The sequence below is a fragment of the Aquarana catesbeiana genome, linkage group LG02 (assembly GCF_042186555.1).
Source record: "Aquarana catesbeiana isolate 2022-GZ linkage group LG02, ASM4218655v1, whole genome shotgun sequence".
NCBI classification, from domain to species: Eukaryota; Metazoa; Chordata; class Amphibia; order Anura; family Ranidae; genus Aquarana; species Aquarana catesbeiana.
Genome location: NC_133325.1, coordinates 688,710,551 through 688,729,183, shown reverse-complemented (window position 1 = coordinate 688,729,183; position 18,633 = coordinate 688,710,551). Strand labels below are relative to the sequence as shown.

Genomic DNA, 18,633 nt, shown 5'->3' with positions numbered 1-18,633 from the left:
GCAGTCAAAAAACTGACAGCAGGTCAACTTGGAATAAATATCAGCTAATAGATGGTTAGGTTACACAGCAGCTTGTTAACAATCTCTATAACATTATGCATTAGGCACGTTACAGCATATGTCCTGGATTTGATGGTCAGCATAAAATGCATATCTTTCTCATTAAAGTTTTTCCGCTTTATTCAGCAAAGCAGTTCAGTAGGTTTCAGCAGATGCCAAAGCATTTACCTGCTAATGTCCTTCTAAAGCATTACCTTCCTACAGTGCCTTGCAAAAGTATTCACCCCTTTGGCATTTTTCGTGTTTTGTTGTCTCACAACCTGGACTTAACATGGATTGTTTGAGTATTTGTATCATTTAATTTACAGAACATGGCCACAACTTTGAAGATTTTTTTTTTTTTTTTTTATTGTGAAGCAAACAACAAATAGGACAAAATAACAGAAAAAGTCAATGTGCATAACTATTCACCCCCCCTAAAGTCAATACTTTGTAGAGCCACCTTTTGCGGCTATCACAGCTCCTATTCGCTTTGGATAAGTCTCTATGAGCTTGTCACATCTTACCACTGGGATTTTTGCCCATTCCTCCTTGCAAAAGTGCTCCAGCTCCTTCAAGTTAGATGGTTTGCGCTTGTGAACAGCAATATTTAAGTTTGACCACAAATTTTTCTATTGGATTGAGGTCTGGGCTTTGACTAGTCCATTCCCAACACATTTACATGTTTCCCCTTAAACTACTCAAGTGTTGCTTTAGCAGTGTGTTTGGGGTCATTGTCCTGCTGGAAGGTGAACCTCCGTCCTAGCCTCAAATCCCGCACTGAGCGGTACAGGTTTTGTTCAAGAATATCCTTGTATTTAGAACCATCTATCTTTCCCTCAACTCTGACCAGTTTCCCAGTCCCGACTGCTGAAAAACATCCCCACAGCGCGCTGCTGCCACCACCATGTTTCACTGTGGGGATGGTGTTCTTTGGGTGATGTGATGTGTTGGGTTTGCGCCAGACGTAGCGTTTTCTTTGATGGCCAGAGAAAATTGAGTACTGTCCGGGATACTTTTTTTATTTGCACTAACATACAATTTTTCAGGACAAGCTTTCGGGGTATGTCCCCTTCTTCAAGGTCCAAGCAGTACTGATTCACAAATTTTTAAAAATTTGTGAATCAGTACTGCTTGGACCTTGAAGAAGGGGACATACCCCGAAAGCTTGTCCTGAAAAATTGTATGTTAGTGCAAATAAAAAAAAGTATCCCGGACAGTACTCAATTTTCTCTGTCACAATTGCACTAATACGGCTACAATCAAATCAACTTTGATGGCCAAAAAGTTCAATTTTAGTCTCATCAGACCAGAGCACCTTCCTCCATACATTTTGGGAAGTCCCCACAGGCCTTTTCAGAAACTCAAAACATGCCATTTTGTTTTTTGCTGAAAGTAATGGGTTTCTTCTGGCCACTCTGCCATAAAGCCCAACTCTATGGAGCGTACGGCTTATTGTCGTCCTATGTACAGATACTCCAGTCTCTGCTGTAAAACTCTGCAGCTCCTCCGGGGTTAACTTAGGTCTCTGTGCTGCCTCTCTGATTATTGCCCTCCTTGACCGTCCGTGAGTTTTGGTATGCGATTATCTCTTGGCAGCTTTGCTGTTGTGCCATGTTCTTTCCATTTAATGAAACAAAATTGGTAAAAAGCCAAGGGGGTGAATACTTTTGCAAGGCACTGTATATGCAACATTTTTCAATAAAAAGAAATTCCAAAAAAAACAAACAAGTTGCAGGTTTCTTCAGACTACTAACTTAAAAAGTTGGGCTGCCATTGCTGACTTGTGTTTAAAGCTTTATATTCCATTGCCTTCTGATCCTGGCTTCACTAATTAGTGAACCATTGGCTCACAACCATAAGCATATCAGGCCGCTGAAACACATCAGCCCAAAATGGTGCTATCAGCATTTTGCCAATAAAGAGAAAAAGGTCCTGACAATGACACCGAAGACGCATGTGAATTTACCGTGCTTTTGTCACCATTTTACTGTGCTTATGGTGTGTTTTTTCATAGTTCATGTGACTCAAAAACCACATCAAAAATGTAACATGGATACATTATTGATGCGTTCTTCCTGCGTTTTCAATGCATTTCAAAGGGGAGGTGCGTTTTTGGTGCAGTTTTTTTAACTGAACAAAAATACAGCAAGCAGGATTTTTAACATCACAACAGAAGCGCAACGGACCATTGTGAAAACATACATAGAATTTAAAGGGATACATTTTTCTCTAGCTTTTTTTGCGCTAAAAGTGCCAATAATGACCAACAATAAATTTCTTTTCATTTAAATTCATGACTTTGATATAAAAGACAAATATAACATAATCATATATAAACATATATACAGACTCTCCTCATTTAACGACCACTTGGGCCTACGACCAGATCTTACTTTTTGGGCACTGTACATCATTGTATTGTAGAATTTTTGGTGTTTATATGTTTGTGTTCTGTACTTATGCAATGCTAATGAGTTGGAGTTTTGTGTTTTGACTTTTTTTCCAGAATACAGTACAGTAGTTAAGAATGCTTAAAATAATGATTACTTGTGGCTCCTCGTTTAACGACCAATTCGTTTAACAATCTGGTCGCTGGAACGGAACCTGGTCATTAAGTGAGGAGAGCCTGTATATTTTTTAAAAAACTGTCATTTTTCGGTTTTGGCAACAAAATTTCTATTTGGTGCACCTCTAATATCATGTGTTCCAACACTTCTTTGGAGGCATGCTTGTTCCAGGTCATTTCCTCACCAAACTGTAAAGGAAAGCAGGGTTTTATACAATGTTTACCGCAGTAGAGACATTTGTACTGAAACCCTGCTTGAGACCTAGGTGCTAGGTTCACCGAAAATGCTTATGTGATAGAGTTGGAGAATCCAGTGTGCTAGAATACAATGTGGCTTCCCCTAAAGCTTTGTAGTTGCTGTAGTCATTGTCGTCTCTAATGCTGGCCATATACGCATAGAATTTTGGCCGTTTGCAGACTAAACTATTATTCGTCGGGGTCAAAAGTGAATTGGCCACTAACTGACAGAATAAACTCGTTTACATGATCGTTGTGAGCGTTGGATAACAATAAAAACACATACAAGACAGAATATTCTTATTGTTTTGATTACAATATACGCTTTAGTTGAAACAGTAAAAGTTTTCGCTTCAGATCCATCAACATTAGCTGGGCCCACGGTCGAAATCTTCGGTAAAGTTTCTTTCTGAAAACGACCAGTTTCGGCCGAAATTCTGTGCGTGTATGGCCAGCATAGGCTCTGAGCCTGCAGAGTTGTAGGTTAGTGTGTTCGCTGGTTCCAACACTTGTCCTCTCTGAGCCTCTGCAGTTTTGTCAGGATAAAATTTCCAATGAGAGATGGACTTCAGTACCATATGTAGTCAGACTGTCATAAATCTGCTCTAATGTAAATGATCAGCTTGTAGTTCGGGTACTACTTTAGTTTTGTTAGTTAAAAGAAGTATGGCCAAAGCTTTTTTTGGCCATACTGCTCTTCTGGGAAATAAGCGCACTCCTGTGACCCAGAATAAGCTGACAGTATGCTAAAGCCCACGGTTGGCTGATGTCACAGAGCTTCTCCAGGCTCTCGAAGGATCCTGACAATAATATTGGAATCCACCTAGCTGCCATATTGACAGCTTGCTCTGTCTCTGCAAATGCTTTTCATCTTCTGTATAAATGCAGTGTTCTCTGATTGGACCAGGTAGAGCGCCATGCACTGCCCCGCCTCTCAACTTCATCCAATCTGAGAATGCTTGCATGGTATATACATAGTTACATTGGTCCAATGTAAATGTATAAAATATCCATACCTGGAATTCCTCTTTTAAAATTAAGGTTTCATCAGTAGGTATTTTCCTGGAACACCTTGAGCATTGCAAACAAGGAAACGCAACAAAGGGTTCTAAGGGTCGGTTCACACTAGGACGACTTGTCAGGCGACTTAGCCGCCTGACAAGTAGCGTCCCGTTCTGTACAATGGAACCGTTCTTGCGTCGCTCCGACTTATAAAAAGGTTCCTGTACTACTTTGGGGGCGACTTGAGGCGACTTGCATAGACTTCTATATAGAAGTCGTTTTGCAAGTCGCCGCCCCTGTCGTGTCCAGGTCACCTGAGGCAGTCGCGCTGCAAGTCGCGCTGCCTCAGTGTGAACCGGGGCTTAATGTCCATTTATAGGGGATTGTAAAAAAACAAAACAAAAAGCTGCTATAAATACAGTGCAATAAGTGGTCAACAAAAGGTCTTATAAAAAAATGTTTGTCAAGTACAAGTAAGATGTACAGGTACATGTGTAGACAAGCATAGTGCAAATAAGTCAAAGGTGCCTATCACCCTAACGGCACCCAGGCCACAGGCATGAGGGTATTGAAGTCTCAGAAAGATGTTACATGCGTCATAATAGTAGAAGATGAGAAATCTAGGAAACATATTAATATAGATAGTAGAAAAGGAGAACAATGGGGACATCAATATGGCTGGGGGTTATTGGTTCTTGTACGTTTTCAGCTGTATATTTCTATTTTCAGAGCATGGACGGTATGAATAATAATATTGTAAATGAATAAGATGTAACGAAACTGACATGCTTTTATTTTTTTTTTTATTAGATTTACATATGAAAAAGATCAACTTAATGTAAGTAATCCTATATATAATTCTCTATATAATTTGTAATCGGCTACAGTATGTACGTGGGGCAGCATTTTGATCCTCTTATCTCTTTGCTGAATGAACACAATAAGCTTTTTGCTGAAGTAATTGGTAGCCAAAGACCATGTGATATAGGCTGCCAAGGCCTGTTGCTGTGGAACAATGGTTTTTCTACTTAGGGCAAAAAAGATTTTTTTTTTTTTTTTAAACAGACTTAAAGCTTGATTAAATAATGGCATGTGTAATATACATGAAGAGGTACTTTTCATTCAAACTTCGGGCTTAATTCACAAAAGAATAAAGCATGTAGAATTTTCATTACCATGTGTTGTTTGCTTTTCTTAATATCTGAAAATGGATTTTTCAAATCACTAAAGGTATTACTGCATGGATCAAATGAATTTTACCACTCACATATTATTTTATAAATTTGTGTATTTTACAAAGATTGTCGCTCTTTAAAATACCTCTGGGTTCAGGGTGGCAAACACTGGGAGTAATTTGTGGATAAAATAAAAAAAACTTGGGATGAAAAAAATAATGCTTTACAGTTGAATGCAATATTTATGTTTTGAAAAAAAAAACAGGAGAAAACTATCAGGAGATAAAAAAAAAACAAAAAAACTAATATTTTTAAAATAACTAAAAAATTCAGTAAATGGGCCTAAAGTGAATAATGGCTCTATGCTTAAAGCTCTTCTCCAGTTTGTCCCCCTCCCATTTTCTGTCTGTCCTTCCACAGTTTGATTAAAAAAAAGAAAAAATGTATTTTGCCTCCACCACTTTTTGAACGCTGTTTTCATGGCCTGTGATGTCATTCATTCACTGGCCAAACGCTCTGTTTGTTCTGGCGGCCGGGAGCAGGATTCTGCAGCATATTTTATGAACGGGCAGAGAGAGGCACTGCTCATCACTAAATCAGTCAGTGATCGGTGGGGAGAGGTGCTGCTTATCACGAACGGCCCCTGTGACCCAGTAGTGACGAAGGATTTGCAGGAGACCAGGTAATCACCAGTCCCAAAAGTGTCAATTTTTTCAGAATTTCAGAAGCGATTCGTCTTTAGAGAGCAGTGTTTAGCTGTGGAAAGGGCAAGTATTGTATATTCTTTTTTTTCAGGATGTTCTTTTGGGACATTCCTAAAGGGGGCGATTTAAACTTTGCTAGTCCTAAACATCTTTTCTTGTTCAAATAACTTTTTCTTTTTTATTTATTTCTTCTATACCTGTAAGCATTACAAATGTAATTTTGTAATGTGGAACAAGAAGTGTGACCAAACAAAGCTAGCAAGTTATACCCTTTTTCTCAAACCTGGGCTGTTCTGGAATTTATTTAGAGGTGGAGAGTGCCAGACAGATTTTTTTGTGTCCCGTTGCATCTTATTTTTTATTTTATTGGAGCCCTCAAAAAGCTAATGCAGCATCCAAGATGCTGGATGGAGCGTGGTCTCAATGGTAAGAAATTAGGTCTTTTTTCATCTCCAGATGATGGTCTACCCAGCATCTCTAAGCCTTGATGAAGTGGGGCTACTTAAAACCCCAAAAACATATTGCCTTTGGGGGGTGTGTGGTTTGGCTATGGAGGATTAGAGACGAACGGACTAGGCTACTTTCTAGGCTCTATATAGACTGACTTCACCTCAGATTTCATGGCCAAATACTGGAAACAGTCTAAGGCTGATGGGGGAGCCAGGGGAACAGCATTGGACCCTTCCCAGCACACGACCACCACCACATCAGTGGACCCCCCAGCAGCCGCCAACACGTGCTCTGCAACATTCAGGAATACAGACAGGCTTTCCCTGTACCCAGCTACAATTCCCGAGCAAGGCGATACCTTTCCTCCCTCATCAGCATTGGCCAGCATAGGCTCTCTGTTCCTTGCAGCAGTGCAGCCTCTACTCAGCCTGATAAACAGCCTGACACTGCCTTGCAGCAGACACTAAAGCTTAGTACACACAATGAGAACATTTTATGAAAAAGCCTCTTTTGGAGCAATCGTATGATAATGACCATTGGTACACAGATTTCGAGAGCCGATCACAACTGTTCATGGATTATTATCCAACGGGACAAATTTGAAAATGTTTGTTTCTTGTACGATACTGGAAGGTACGACTTTTTGTTCAATCAGTACAGTATCAGTTTCAGTATCTGAAAAAAAAAATTGGAAGACCAAGACCACTCATGCTCAGAAATTAAAGAATACATTACAATACTATACAACACATTGCATCACTTTCAAAGTTGTATTCTGTCGTATGGGAATTTTCTTAGCTTTAGTAACCTAGCATGCAAAAAAAACCCCCCAAAAAACGGACGATCATTCATCCGATATTCTCTTCATGTGTACAAGGCTTTAATGCCCCAGAGATATCTCACAACTAACAGTCCCTCCTGACCAGTTAATAATTAACTTCATTTGCTGCCCAAATACAGTCCACTCTGAAAGCAGACCTTACTGAACTCTGACAAGAGCTGTTAACCCTTTCCTCTAAGGTTTTCACTTATGCCCCGTTGGAACAGTGGCTGAACAGCTGCAAACCCAGACCAGAAAAGCCGAGGTCAATGTAGGCGGAATTCAGGGAGTAGTCGGGTAAGTCAGGTCAGCGACTGGAGTCAGGATACAGAATATCAGGATAGACACAAGGCTGAAGACAAAGCAGCACTGATCCTGAGCACTGGCACAGTTTAAATAGCCCATTAGGTGCCAACATCTGTCATAAGTGCACATAAGCACGCCTATGCGCATAGGTATGAGCACCATTGTGTGCGTGCATGTGCCCAATTCCTATGTCCACGAGAAGGAACACGGATTAACTTGTAAAGAAGCACATACAGTGGATATAAAAAGTTTACACACCCCTGTTAAAACATCAGGTTTCTGTGATGTAAAAAATAAGACAAAGATGAACTTTTTCCACCTTTTAATGTGACCTATAAACTGTACAACTCAGTTGAACAACAAACTGAAATCTTTTGGGGCGGGGGGGGGGGGGAGTAAGAACAAAATCGAAAATATTGTGGTTACATAAGTGCGCACACCCTCTTAACTAGGGATGTAGCTGTGTTCATAATTAAGCAATCACATTCAAACTCAGTACACACCTGCCATCATTTAAAGTGCCTCTGATTAACCCCAAATAAAGTTCAGCTGTTCTAGTAAATTTTTCCTGACATGTTCTTATGCAGCGTACACACGGTCGGACTTTTCGACCGGACTGGTCCGACGAACCGAGTCCGGCGGACAATCCGATCGTGTGTTGGCTTCATCGGACCTTCAGCGGACTTTTCCAGTCGAAAATCTGACGGACTTTAGATTTGGAACATGCTTCAAATCTTTATGTCGTAACTCCGCCGGACCCAGAAATCCGCTCGTCTGTATGCTAGTCCGATGGACAAAAAACGACATTAGGGCAGCTGTTGGCTACTGGCTATCAACTTCCTTATTTTAGTCCGGTGTACGTCATCACGTACAAATCCGTCGGACTTTGGTGTGATCGTGTGTAGGCAAGTCCATTCGTTAGAAAGTCAGTCGGAAGTCCTCCAAAAGTCAGCTGAAAGTCCGTCGGACCAGTCCTGTCGAAAAGTCCGCCCGTGTGTACACGGCTTTAGTCGCATCCTACAGCAAAAGCCATGGTCCACAGAGAGATTCCAAAGCATCAGAAGCATTCCAAACACCATCTGAACCAAATAAATTTATCTTGGTCTCATCAGACCACAGGACATCCATGTCCTTAGTCTGCTTGTCTTCAGCAAACTGTTTGCAGGCTTTCCATGGCGACCATGGCGAGGCCTGTTTTGAGTGAAACCTGTCCTGTTGAACTACTGTATGGTCTTGGCCACCGTGGTGCAGCTCAGTTTCAGGGTCTTGGCAATCTTCTTATAGCCTAGGCCATCTTTATGTAGAGCAACAATTCTTTTTTTCAGATCCTCAGAGAGTTCTTTGCCATGAGGTGCCATGTTGAACTTCCAGTGACCAGTATGTGACCAGTATGGGAGAGTGAGAGCGATAACACCAAATTTAACACACCTGCTCCCCATTGACACCTGAGACCTTGTAACACTAACGAGTCACATGACACTGGGGAGGGAAAATGGCTAATTGGACCCAATTTGGACATTTTCACTTAGGGGTGTACTCACTTTTGTTGCCAGCGGTTTAGCCATTAATGACTACGTGTTGAGTTATTTTCAGGGGACAGGAAATCTACACTGTTAAACAAACTGTACAATCACTACTTTACATTGTAGCAAAGTGTCATTTCTTCAGTGTTGTCACATGAAAATATATAATATTTACAAAAATGTGAGGGGTGTACTCACTTTTGTGAGATACTGTACCATGCAACACAGTAAAGACAGTCATCATCAAGTGGAGCAAATATGGCACAACAGAGAACTGGACGTCCCTCCAAAAATGATGAAACAAGAAGAAAACTGGTCAGGGAGGCTCCCAAGAGGTCTACAGCAACATTAAAGGAGCTGCAGGAATATCTGCCAAGTACTGGCTGTGTGGTACATGTGACAACAATCTCCCGTATTTCCATATGTCTGGTCTATAGGGTAGAGTGGCAAGACGGAAGCCTTTTCTTACTAAGGAAAAAATCCAAGCCCTGCTAAATTTTGAAAAAACACATCTGAAGTCTCCCAAAAGCATGTGGGAAAAAATGTGTTATGGTCTGATGAAACCAAGGTTGAACTTTTTTGGCCATGATTCCAAAAGATATGTTTGGCGCAAAAACAAAGCTGCGTATCACCAAAAGAACACCATACCCACAGTGAAGTATTGTGTTTGCAGCATCATGCTTTGGGGCTGTTTTTCTTCAACTGGAACAGGGGCCTTAGTCAAGGTAAAGGGAATTATGAACAGTCCAATATACCAGTCAATATTGGAACAAAACCTTCAGGCTTCTGCTAGAAAGCTGAACAGGAAGAGGAACTTCATCTTTCAGCATGACAACGACCCAAAGCATACATCCAAATCAACAAAAGAATGGCTTCACCAGAAGAAGATTTAAACGACCTTCGGTCATTTTTTTCAACTTTCCATCTATCAAATATTCTGCTCTTGTTTTTTTTTTTACTTTGGTTAATAAAACATTTTTTTCTGCCAGTAAATACCTTATACAGCCCGCTTCCTGTTGTCTGGTCATTAGCCTAGGCTTGTGACATTATGCACATCTCTCTCACTCTTGTGAGAGTTTGCCAGGAAGGGAGAAAGGATCAGAAATAAGAGGGCCAATGAGAGTTGCAGAGCTGGAGGTTTGCCTCTGTGAATCCAGGAAGTGAACAGGCAGCAGCTTCAGCTGCCCACAGTTAAAATGGATGCAGCCAGACTTAGTGGAGGGAAATTTCTGCAGCATATTTGGCAAGTACAGAATCACAATGTATATAAAATAATATTCAAGGTGGTTGGGGGGAAGCTTCAGAATGGCAAAGATGTTTTTTTTTTTTACAAATTATGTGAGCAGACTGCAGTTCCTCTTTAAAGTTTTGGAATGGCCCAGACATGAATCTGATTAAAAATCTGTGGGGTGATCTGAAGAGAGCTGTGCACAGGAGATGTCCTCGCAATCTGACAGATTTGGAGTGTTTTTGCAAAGAAGAGTGGGCAAATATTGCCAAGTCAAGTTGTGCCTTGCTGATAGACTCATACCCCAAAAAAACTGCTGTAATAAAATCAAAAGATGCTTCAACAAAGTATTAGTTTAAGGGTGTGCACCATTATGCAACCATATTGTTTAAGTTTTTTTATTTTTACCCACACACACACACACACACACACACACACACACACACACACACACACACACACACACCTGACATTTTAACAGGGGTGTGTAGACTTTTTATATCCACTGTTTGTCCATCCAGAAGAGCCATCTTGTCTACTGGCATGCCCTTCCTGAAACCCCTGTTTGCCAGAGAGCAGCCTAGTTTAATGACCCATACACGCGAAATCGGACAAAAAATACAGTTTTTCAAAGCGATCGTACGATAATCAGATCATTGGTACAGAGCTTTCGAGAGCCGATCACGACAGTTCATCCGATATTTGCAGATCGGACAAACACAAAAATTTTTCTCGTAGGATACCAAATTGTACGATTTTCGTTTAAGCAAGCACAGTTGTTGTCCGCAAATGCAATAGAAATACACTACAACACATGACATCACTTCCAATTTTTTTTATTCTGTCGTACGAGAATTTTTGTAACATTAGTAACCTCTCCAATTTTGATATGCGACTAGCATGCAAAAAAAAAAAAACGACGATCTGTCGTCCGATTTTCGGATCGTGTGTACAGGGCATCCCCAGATGGGAAGTGTAATAACAGGTTATATGGAGCTCCCATACCCCCTTCATCCTATCCTATTCTGGTACAGTACATGTTTTCTTGTCTCAATCAATATTCCCAATTGTAAAATTAGAAGGATTTATCATTGAAACAGTGTGTCTTTAAACTTCCAGTCAGCCCAACATGCCACACAACTACTAAACAATATATGCAAATTGATACAGCATTTATGCTTGGCGGCTTTGTATGAAGAGCTGAAGCTGCAGCCGAGAGGGAGCATTACACATGCTGTTTATCATTTTTCATATAATGAGAGTCATTTTCTGCCTTAGTGGCCTTAACTACCATCAGTATAACTTGTGTAGCTGGGCTGTTTCTGCTGATTATGTACTTAACGGTTAAAAATCACTAGAGAGCTGGGCTGAGGTAATGGCAATTCTGACTAAAATGGCTTTTGTTTGAAAAAGCCATATCTTAAGACAGAAGACCAACATATTGTTTATCCGCTTCAGCCCCGGAAGATTTTACCCCCTTCCTGACCAGAGCGTTTTTTGCGATTCGGCACTGCGTCGCTTTAACTGACAATTGCGCGGTCGTGCGACATGGCTTCCAAACAAAATTGACGTCCTTTTTTTCCCACAAATAGAGCTTTCTTTTGGTGGTATTTGATCGTCTCTGCGATTTTAATTTTTTGCGCTATAAACAATATAAGAGCGACAATTTTGAAAAAAACGCATTTTTTTTTACATTTTGCTATAATAAATATCCCCCAAAAATATATAAAAAAACAGTTTTTTTCCTCAGTTTAGGCCGATCGTATTCTTCTACATATTTTTGGTAAAAAAAAATCGCAATAAGCGTTGATTGATTGGTTTGCGCAAAAGTTATAGCGTTTACTAAATAGGGGATAGTTTTATAGCTTTTTTTATTACATTTTTTTTTTTTACTAGTAATGGCGGCGATCAGCAATTTTTATTGTGACTGCGACGTTATGGCAGACATGTCGGACATTTTTTACAAATTTTTGGGACCATTGTCATTTATACAGCGATCAGTGCGATTAAAAATGCATTGATTACTGTGTAAATGACACTGGCAGTGAAGGGGTTAACCACTAGGGGGTGGGGAGGGGTTAAGTGTGTCCTAGGGGAGTGATTTCTAACTGTCAAGGGGATGAGCTGGTGTGTGACATCACTGATCTCTGCTCCCAATGACAGGGAGCAGAGATCGAGTGTCACTAGGCAGAACGGGGAGATGCTGTTTACATCAGCATCTCCCCGTTCGTCCTCTCCGTGAGGTGATCGCGGGTATCCCCGCGGCGATCGAGTCTGCGGGACCCGCGACCCAACTCACGGAGCTGCCGGCGTGCGCACGCAATGGCACGCCGGGGAATTCAAATGGACGTACAGGTAGCCCATTTGCCCAGCCGTGCCATTCTGCCAACATACATCGGCGTGCGCCGGTCGGGAACCGGTTATGTTAGAAAAGGGTACCTGTTTTTTTCAACCAACACTAATAAGACTTTTTTTGGATTTTTGTATATGAATCAATTGCGCTGACTAAGGTTACATTGTAATTCGAGATGTGTTAAGACATTTTTGGGTTGGTTTATTAAAACTGGAGAGTGCAAAATCTGGTGCAGATGTGCATGGTAGCCAATCAGCTTCTAACTTCAGCTTGATCAGTTAAGCTTTGACAAAAAAAAAATCCTGGAAGCTAATCGGTTTTAATGCAGAGCTGCACCAGATTTTGCACTCTCCATTTTTAGTAAATCAACCGCTTTGTGACTGACCGTGATAAAGAGGCTGAAACCAGTGCTGCACAGTTCTGATTTTCTTGCTGACAGCCTTTTCGTGGCAATAGTGAAAAGCTAAATGTCCAAGTTATGAGCAGTACAGCAATGTACATTCCCATGGTCAATGGGTTGTTGATCTTGGCGCTCTTTGATCTTCGCTGTCACATTGGACACTTCTCGTTTAGATGCCTGCTCCCCCTGCAATGCCCGGTGGCTTCTTCCACTTACCTCTACATCACTACTGTGTAAAATAGTGAGACAGGGCCACAGCTTTCATTAGGGGACCAGTCATTAAACTGGATGTAAACCCAATGTCATCCTTTCTAAACTACTGCCATAGGGGTTATCTATAAGGATATACATGCCTCCTGCATGTATCTTTACCTGTCAAATGTCTCCCCTCTGTCTATTATTAGACCCGAAAAACTGCAGATTCTGTAGGTGGGTCTGTTGTCTGGAGCTCGGTGGGTGGAGTCGTGATGTCAGTAGACTCCCCGCCCACCTCTACACTCCCCTTGTCAATATGCATTTTCTCCTGTGTATTTCTAACACTGAACTTCTGCTATGATCTCTAACATCCAGTGAAACGACAGGAAAGTAACCACATGACTTCAGCATGCCAAATCATGCTGAGGTGTGGAACAGCCAATCCTTGTAGAGCTGCTGAAGAAAGGAGTGGGGGAGGGATTTAAAAAATAATGTATGTCTTAGACAAGTGCACGAGATGTAAATCACCTGTCACTCACAGCAAGGGGGAGGATTTGACAAAGTTTTTCTCAGTTTGTCAATATTTATCTCACTGAACAATAAAAGAGGATTGCTCAGAGATGGATTAACTCTTTGTGGCAAGACTGGGCTCAAATGATAGGAAATCTTATACTCTACAGTATGATATCAAAGAAAAAAAATTGGGGTTTACATCCACTTTAAAGTGATTGTAAAGGCTTGTGTTTTTTTTTTTTTTAAATAACAAACATCATACTTACCTCCACTGTGCAGCTCGTTTTGCACAGAGTGGCCCCAAACCTAGTCTTCTGGGGTCCCCCGGCAGCTCTCGCGGCTCCTCCCCACATCAGATAACCCCCTAGGAGAAGAGCTCTTACCAGCATTTGCGTCCACAGACACGAATGCCGGACTCCGCCCCGGCGCTTGCGTCATTGGACTTGGTTGACCGCAGCGGGAGTCAATGGCTGCACTGCTATCAATCTATCCAATCAAGAGCCGGGACCCCGTGGAGAGAGGGAGAGTGCGTGCCCGCCGACAGAAATACGGGACTCAGGTAAGTAAAACGAGGGGGCTGGGAGGCCGGTCACTGCCAGGTGTTTTTTCACCTTAATGCATATGATGCATTAAGGTGAAAAAAAAACAAGGGTTTACAACCCCTTTAAAAACAACCACAGCTTGCATCAAGGGAGTATGCATTCAACAAACCTGGAAGTATGTATGAGAAAAGACCATATCTCTGCAAAAGTCTGAAATTCATAAGAACGAGCCGCAGGACATTTGGGTCTAAGAAATAAGATATGAGATAATGGTCTGCAAAAAGGCATTTGACTTTTTCTTTTTCTGCCTCTAAACCCCCCTATGTTAGCCTATGTGTCCATGCACACAAAGGTGTTTAGGCCCTGTTCACACCTGAGCGATTTTCTGCTTGAAACTATCTCTAAAATGCTAACCAAATCCCATTAATTTTAATGGCCCCTGTTCACATCTGAGCGTTCTGTCCCATGAAGCAAAATGCCTGAAGCTCAAAAAAGTACATGAGCTTCCTTTTGGCAGATTGCAAGCATATTTGACCCCTTAGACTTCAATAGAAACACCTGATTTAAGTGTTTTTTGAGCATTTTCTGCTCAAATAGCAGCTCTCCACCCATAATTTCTTCTCCCCCTAGTGCTTTCTATTGACTAAACAAAAACGTGTGAAGCTGTAAAGTGCTTGTAATACGCTCCTAAAACACTTTAAAAAATCTGCAAAAGAGCTTAAAGAACACCCAAAAAACACCAGTAAATCAGTGCGCTCAAGTGTGACTGGAGCCTTAGGGGAAGAAATTTGAACGCACCAAAATTGCGTTCGGGAGAGGAGTGTTTTGGATAGAAAAAACACCTGACACGCCTAATTGCTAGGCACGTTTAGCACTTGAGCGTTCATTTCTAAAGCCAGAATAAATTAATATTCTGGCCAATGCAAAGAATGCTCATATGCTTGGAACCTTTTTTCCTGCTCGGAGAAAGGCATTCAGAAGAGTTGGGCCAATGCCCAGTGTGCATGCCTTTAAGCCAATGACAGGGCCACTGTGGGCCCCCACACCAAACTTCTTCTTTATTTGGATTTTATAGGTAAAATGCAGTATCACATCTGCCTTTGTGTGTAGTATTCACAGAGTGGACCTTGTCCACCAAAGCTCTTTCAAGCACTCAGGAGTGGACTGCTGGAGGACATAAGTCGGTCTATTTTGGATCTAAAATGTTCTGAACAAGCAGGAAAAAAATTCTGACTATCATTCCCAAACAATTCATGCCTATAATACATTGGCCCAACATTTATACATGCTCTACAATACAGATGTTTTTGAATCCACCTTGAAGTATGTAACTATATAAGTTCTCCTGGTTTGCCCGGCCAACAGTTGTTAATATACTGTACATAGAAAATAAACTTGGAAAACTGTCAAAGTGGGATTTCAGGCAAAAGAATAGATGATTGAAATGCATTCTACTGTTGTAATTTTGGCCAGCCCATAATACACACATTTTGACTCTTAGTCACGAGGAACACTGATACTTCCAGATTTAGCTCATTGGTTTTTAGGTCCAGTTTATAGCTCCATAGTTTAGTTCTCTGCTCACTGAACACAGATGATGATGTAGATTCTCTGTCCAGTGAAGAGACTAGAGGTGGAAAGATGGCACAGGATGCTGAATTGCTGAACCAGGAACTGTATGTGACACCTTCCTGCAGGGTAAAACTTCTAACAAGATATATGGATTGCAAACACTTATCTGTTTGCCTGTAGTTCTTGCCATGTAAGTATTTTGCAATGCCATATTTCACCAGCAGATGGTGCCCTATATGAAATCTGTAATTGCAGATCTTGCTCAGTAATGTTTGGAAGCTGCAGAATGGAAGACATTACTGTTAGCAGAGGTGTCATAACCAAATCCTGGATTTCTTTTAAGTTCAAGAATCTTGTTTAATGCCGAAGTGCTGTCCCTAAACACCAACTCTGGGGAAAGCAAAAAATCTTTCCTTGCAGTGGGACTGCCCTTGCACAGCAAAGGTTAAATGCTCATTTAGAAATAGGGAACAGGAAAAGCAGTTTTACTTGCCTGATCTTTCATTCCCCTGCCAGACAGTGCGCTGGCAGTGGACTGTTCCTTGGTGTACTCGCATCCAGTGCAGGGCTATGGGACCTGCATTGGTCTTGATGACTTTAGAAGGCAGCCGACTGCAGAAGCTTAGGAAATAGGATGCTGCAGGGACTGGTTTTCTAGTGCGGAGTGACCTGTGGGAGCAGAGGATGTAAAACTGTTATTCTTGGGCCACTGGGACTAAATGACCATTTAACCCCTGCAGTGAAGGGGCAGCCTCCTGCTTTGGAGGATTTTTACTTCCGCTTTGAAGCAGAATTCCAGGCATGGATATTTTTACATAATTGGTCCAGCTTGAACTAATGTAACTATTCATATGCCATACCTGTGGGATCCCTCTTGAAGCTGGAAATCACTGTAGTAGGCACTGCTACTATAGTGATTGTTGCTGGCTTCTGGGTCCCATGCTAAGTGGCTTCCCTGCTGCATTCTGAACACAGGAAGTCGGCTGCTCGGCACAAGTGCCACTCACAGGTTGCTTTGCATTCTCTCCACCTTGTCCAAGCAGCAAATGCTTTGCATCCATTGAGAAAATGCAAAATGATCTCGGAATGGCCCCTGAGCCCAGATACTGGTGTAGGGGGTTCCCTGCTACAGTGATTTCCAGCCTCTACAGGGATCCTACAGGTATGGTATATGCATAGCTGCATGGGCCCAAGCTGGACCAATGTAACTATGTAAAAATATCCATACCTGTAATTCTTCTTTAGTTCCTGGAGAATTTTCAAATTACACTTTCAATGTACACTCAACTGTGTGTCTCTCTGTGCTGATTATGTGGAATGGAGAAGGGTGCTCATACAAGCTATTCCTATCCTGCCTTTAAAGTGATTCAAAAGGCAGAAGGTTTTCTGTTATCCTAATACATTCTTTGCATTGAGTTAAAAAAAAAAAAAGCTTCTATGTGCAGCAGCCCCTCATTAACTGAGACAGCCGAGCGGCACCATTGGCTCCCGCTGCTGTCTATCAAACTCAGTGAGCCAATGAGGAGAAAGAGGGGCGGGGCCGAATTGTGGCTCCATGTCTGAATGGACACAGGGAGCTGTGGCTCGGCTCGGGGGCCCCCCATAGCAAGCTATTTGCTGTGGGGGCACTCAGCAGAAAGGAGGGGCCAGGAGCGCCCGCTGGGGACCCGGGAAAGGCAGGATCTGAGCTGCTCTATGCAAAACCACTACACAGAGCAGGTAAGTATAACCTGTTTCGTTTTTTTAAATGTAAGAATAACAGATTTTAGTATCACTTTAATTTTCTTATAACCATTGAAAAAACAATTAGTCTGATTGGATGCTGTAAATAACAGACCCTGTTTTCTTTTTAAACACCTTTTGATACTTGAGACCCTGTATACCTACATTACCTGCTTGTTGCTGCTTTTATCATTCCTCGAGTTTGTGACATAAACTAAAGATGAACAGCCAAATAGTTTAACAAACAGTATCTCATTTCTAAAACAATCAGTACATGATGTATCAACGCTGTACTCAACTCTTTAGCACATAATAAACCTTAACAGCCATTATCTCTTCCTGCTTGAACTATTGATCTAAGCTTCATATTCTTCAAAATGCAGGAAATCCATGGCAATATCTTCTGCTGCTTAATGCTGTTTTATTAAGATTAAAGTAGGATTTTACAGCCCTAGCACATAAGAATGATTAAGGTACTGCAGAGAATAAATTGTCTTGTGATTGTTCCCAGACTGAATACTGTAAGTTAATTTACTCGTGTGTAGGTTTATGAGCGTATGCTTTGGTGCCTCCTCAACCGCAAAGATTAGAAAAAGATCTTGACATGGCAGGAATTCAAATGTGAAGTGGTTGGTGGCTTTAGTAAGGGTTTAGCAATGCTCGAGGGCCCTCTAATTACCCTGGACATTGTGCCTGGCTCCCCAAACATGCTCTACCCTGTCTTATTACATATGTATAGTTATGTTAGCCACACACCTTACAATTTAATTCCATAATCTCCTTTCAGTTTTCAAACCACTACATACGGCAAAGTCTTCCTAATTGCATATACATGGATTGTTTAGACCAACCATTTTAACGTGGAGAAACCCTTGAAATAACAGCTCACAGTACATTAGTCTGGTGGTGATCTATGTAGCTGGAGCTGCACGCAGGCAGCCTATATTGCTCTATGGGGACGCATTGCACTGTACAGAGTTGGCTGCATGTCTTAATTTGACAGGCGTGCAGGGGTGGGTGATCACCCTTGTACGCACATGGTGTGCATTCGGGGGCCACACACTTGTCCCTGCGCGCCTTTCAAATTAGAATGTGTGGCTGTGTCCTCATAGAGTAACATAGGCTGCCGTTATGCACCACAAGGTGGTTCCATAAACAAACTACCCATTCGTGCTGTATGAGCCACAGTCCCTATGTGAACAAGCACTTAATTTGTGGTCAGTGGAAAGAATGCTCTCCTTGCGCATAGCTTAAAAGATTGTTAGTGTCAGCGGTTATATATC

The 18,633-nt window shown here is 41.6% G+C and overlaps 1 protein-coding gene across 2 annotated transcripts in view; it reads left to right on the top strand.

Moving 5' to 3' along the window:
• Positions 1 to 18,633, top strand: part of FAM222B (family with sequence similarity 222 member B) — a 214,851-nt gene that overhangs the window by 85,954 nt on the left and 110,264 nt on the right. For both annotated transcript variants that reach the window (XM_073616792.1, XM_073616791.1), the window contains one exon: positions 4,658 to 4,685. The gene's annotated coding sequence lies outside the window, so the exon portion shown is untranslated. The remainder of the gene's footprint in view (positions 1 to 4,657; positions 4,686 to 18,633) is intronic.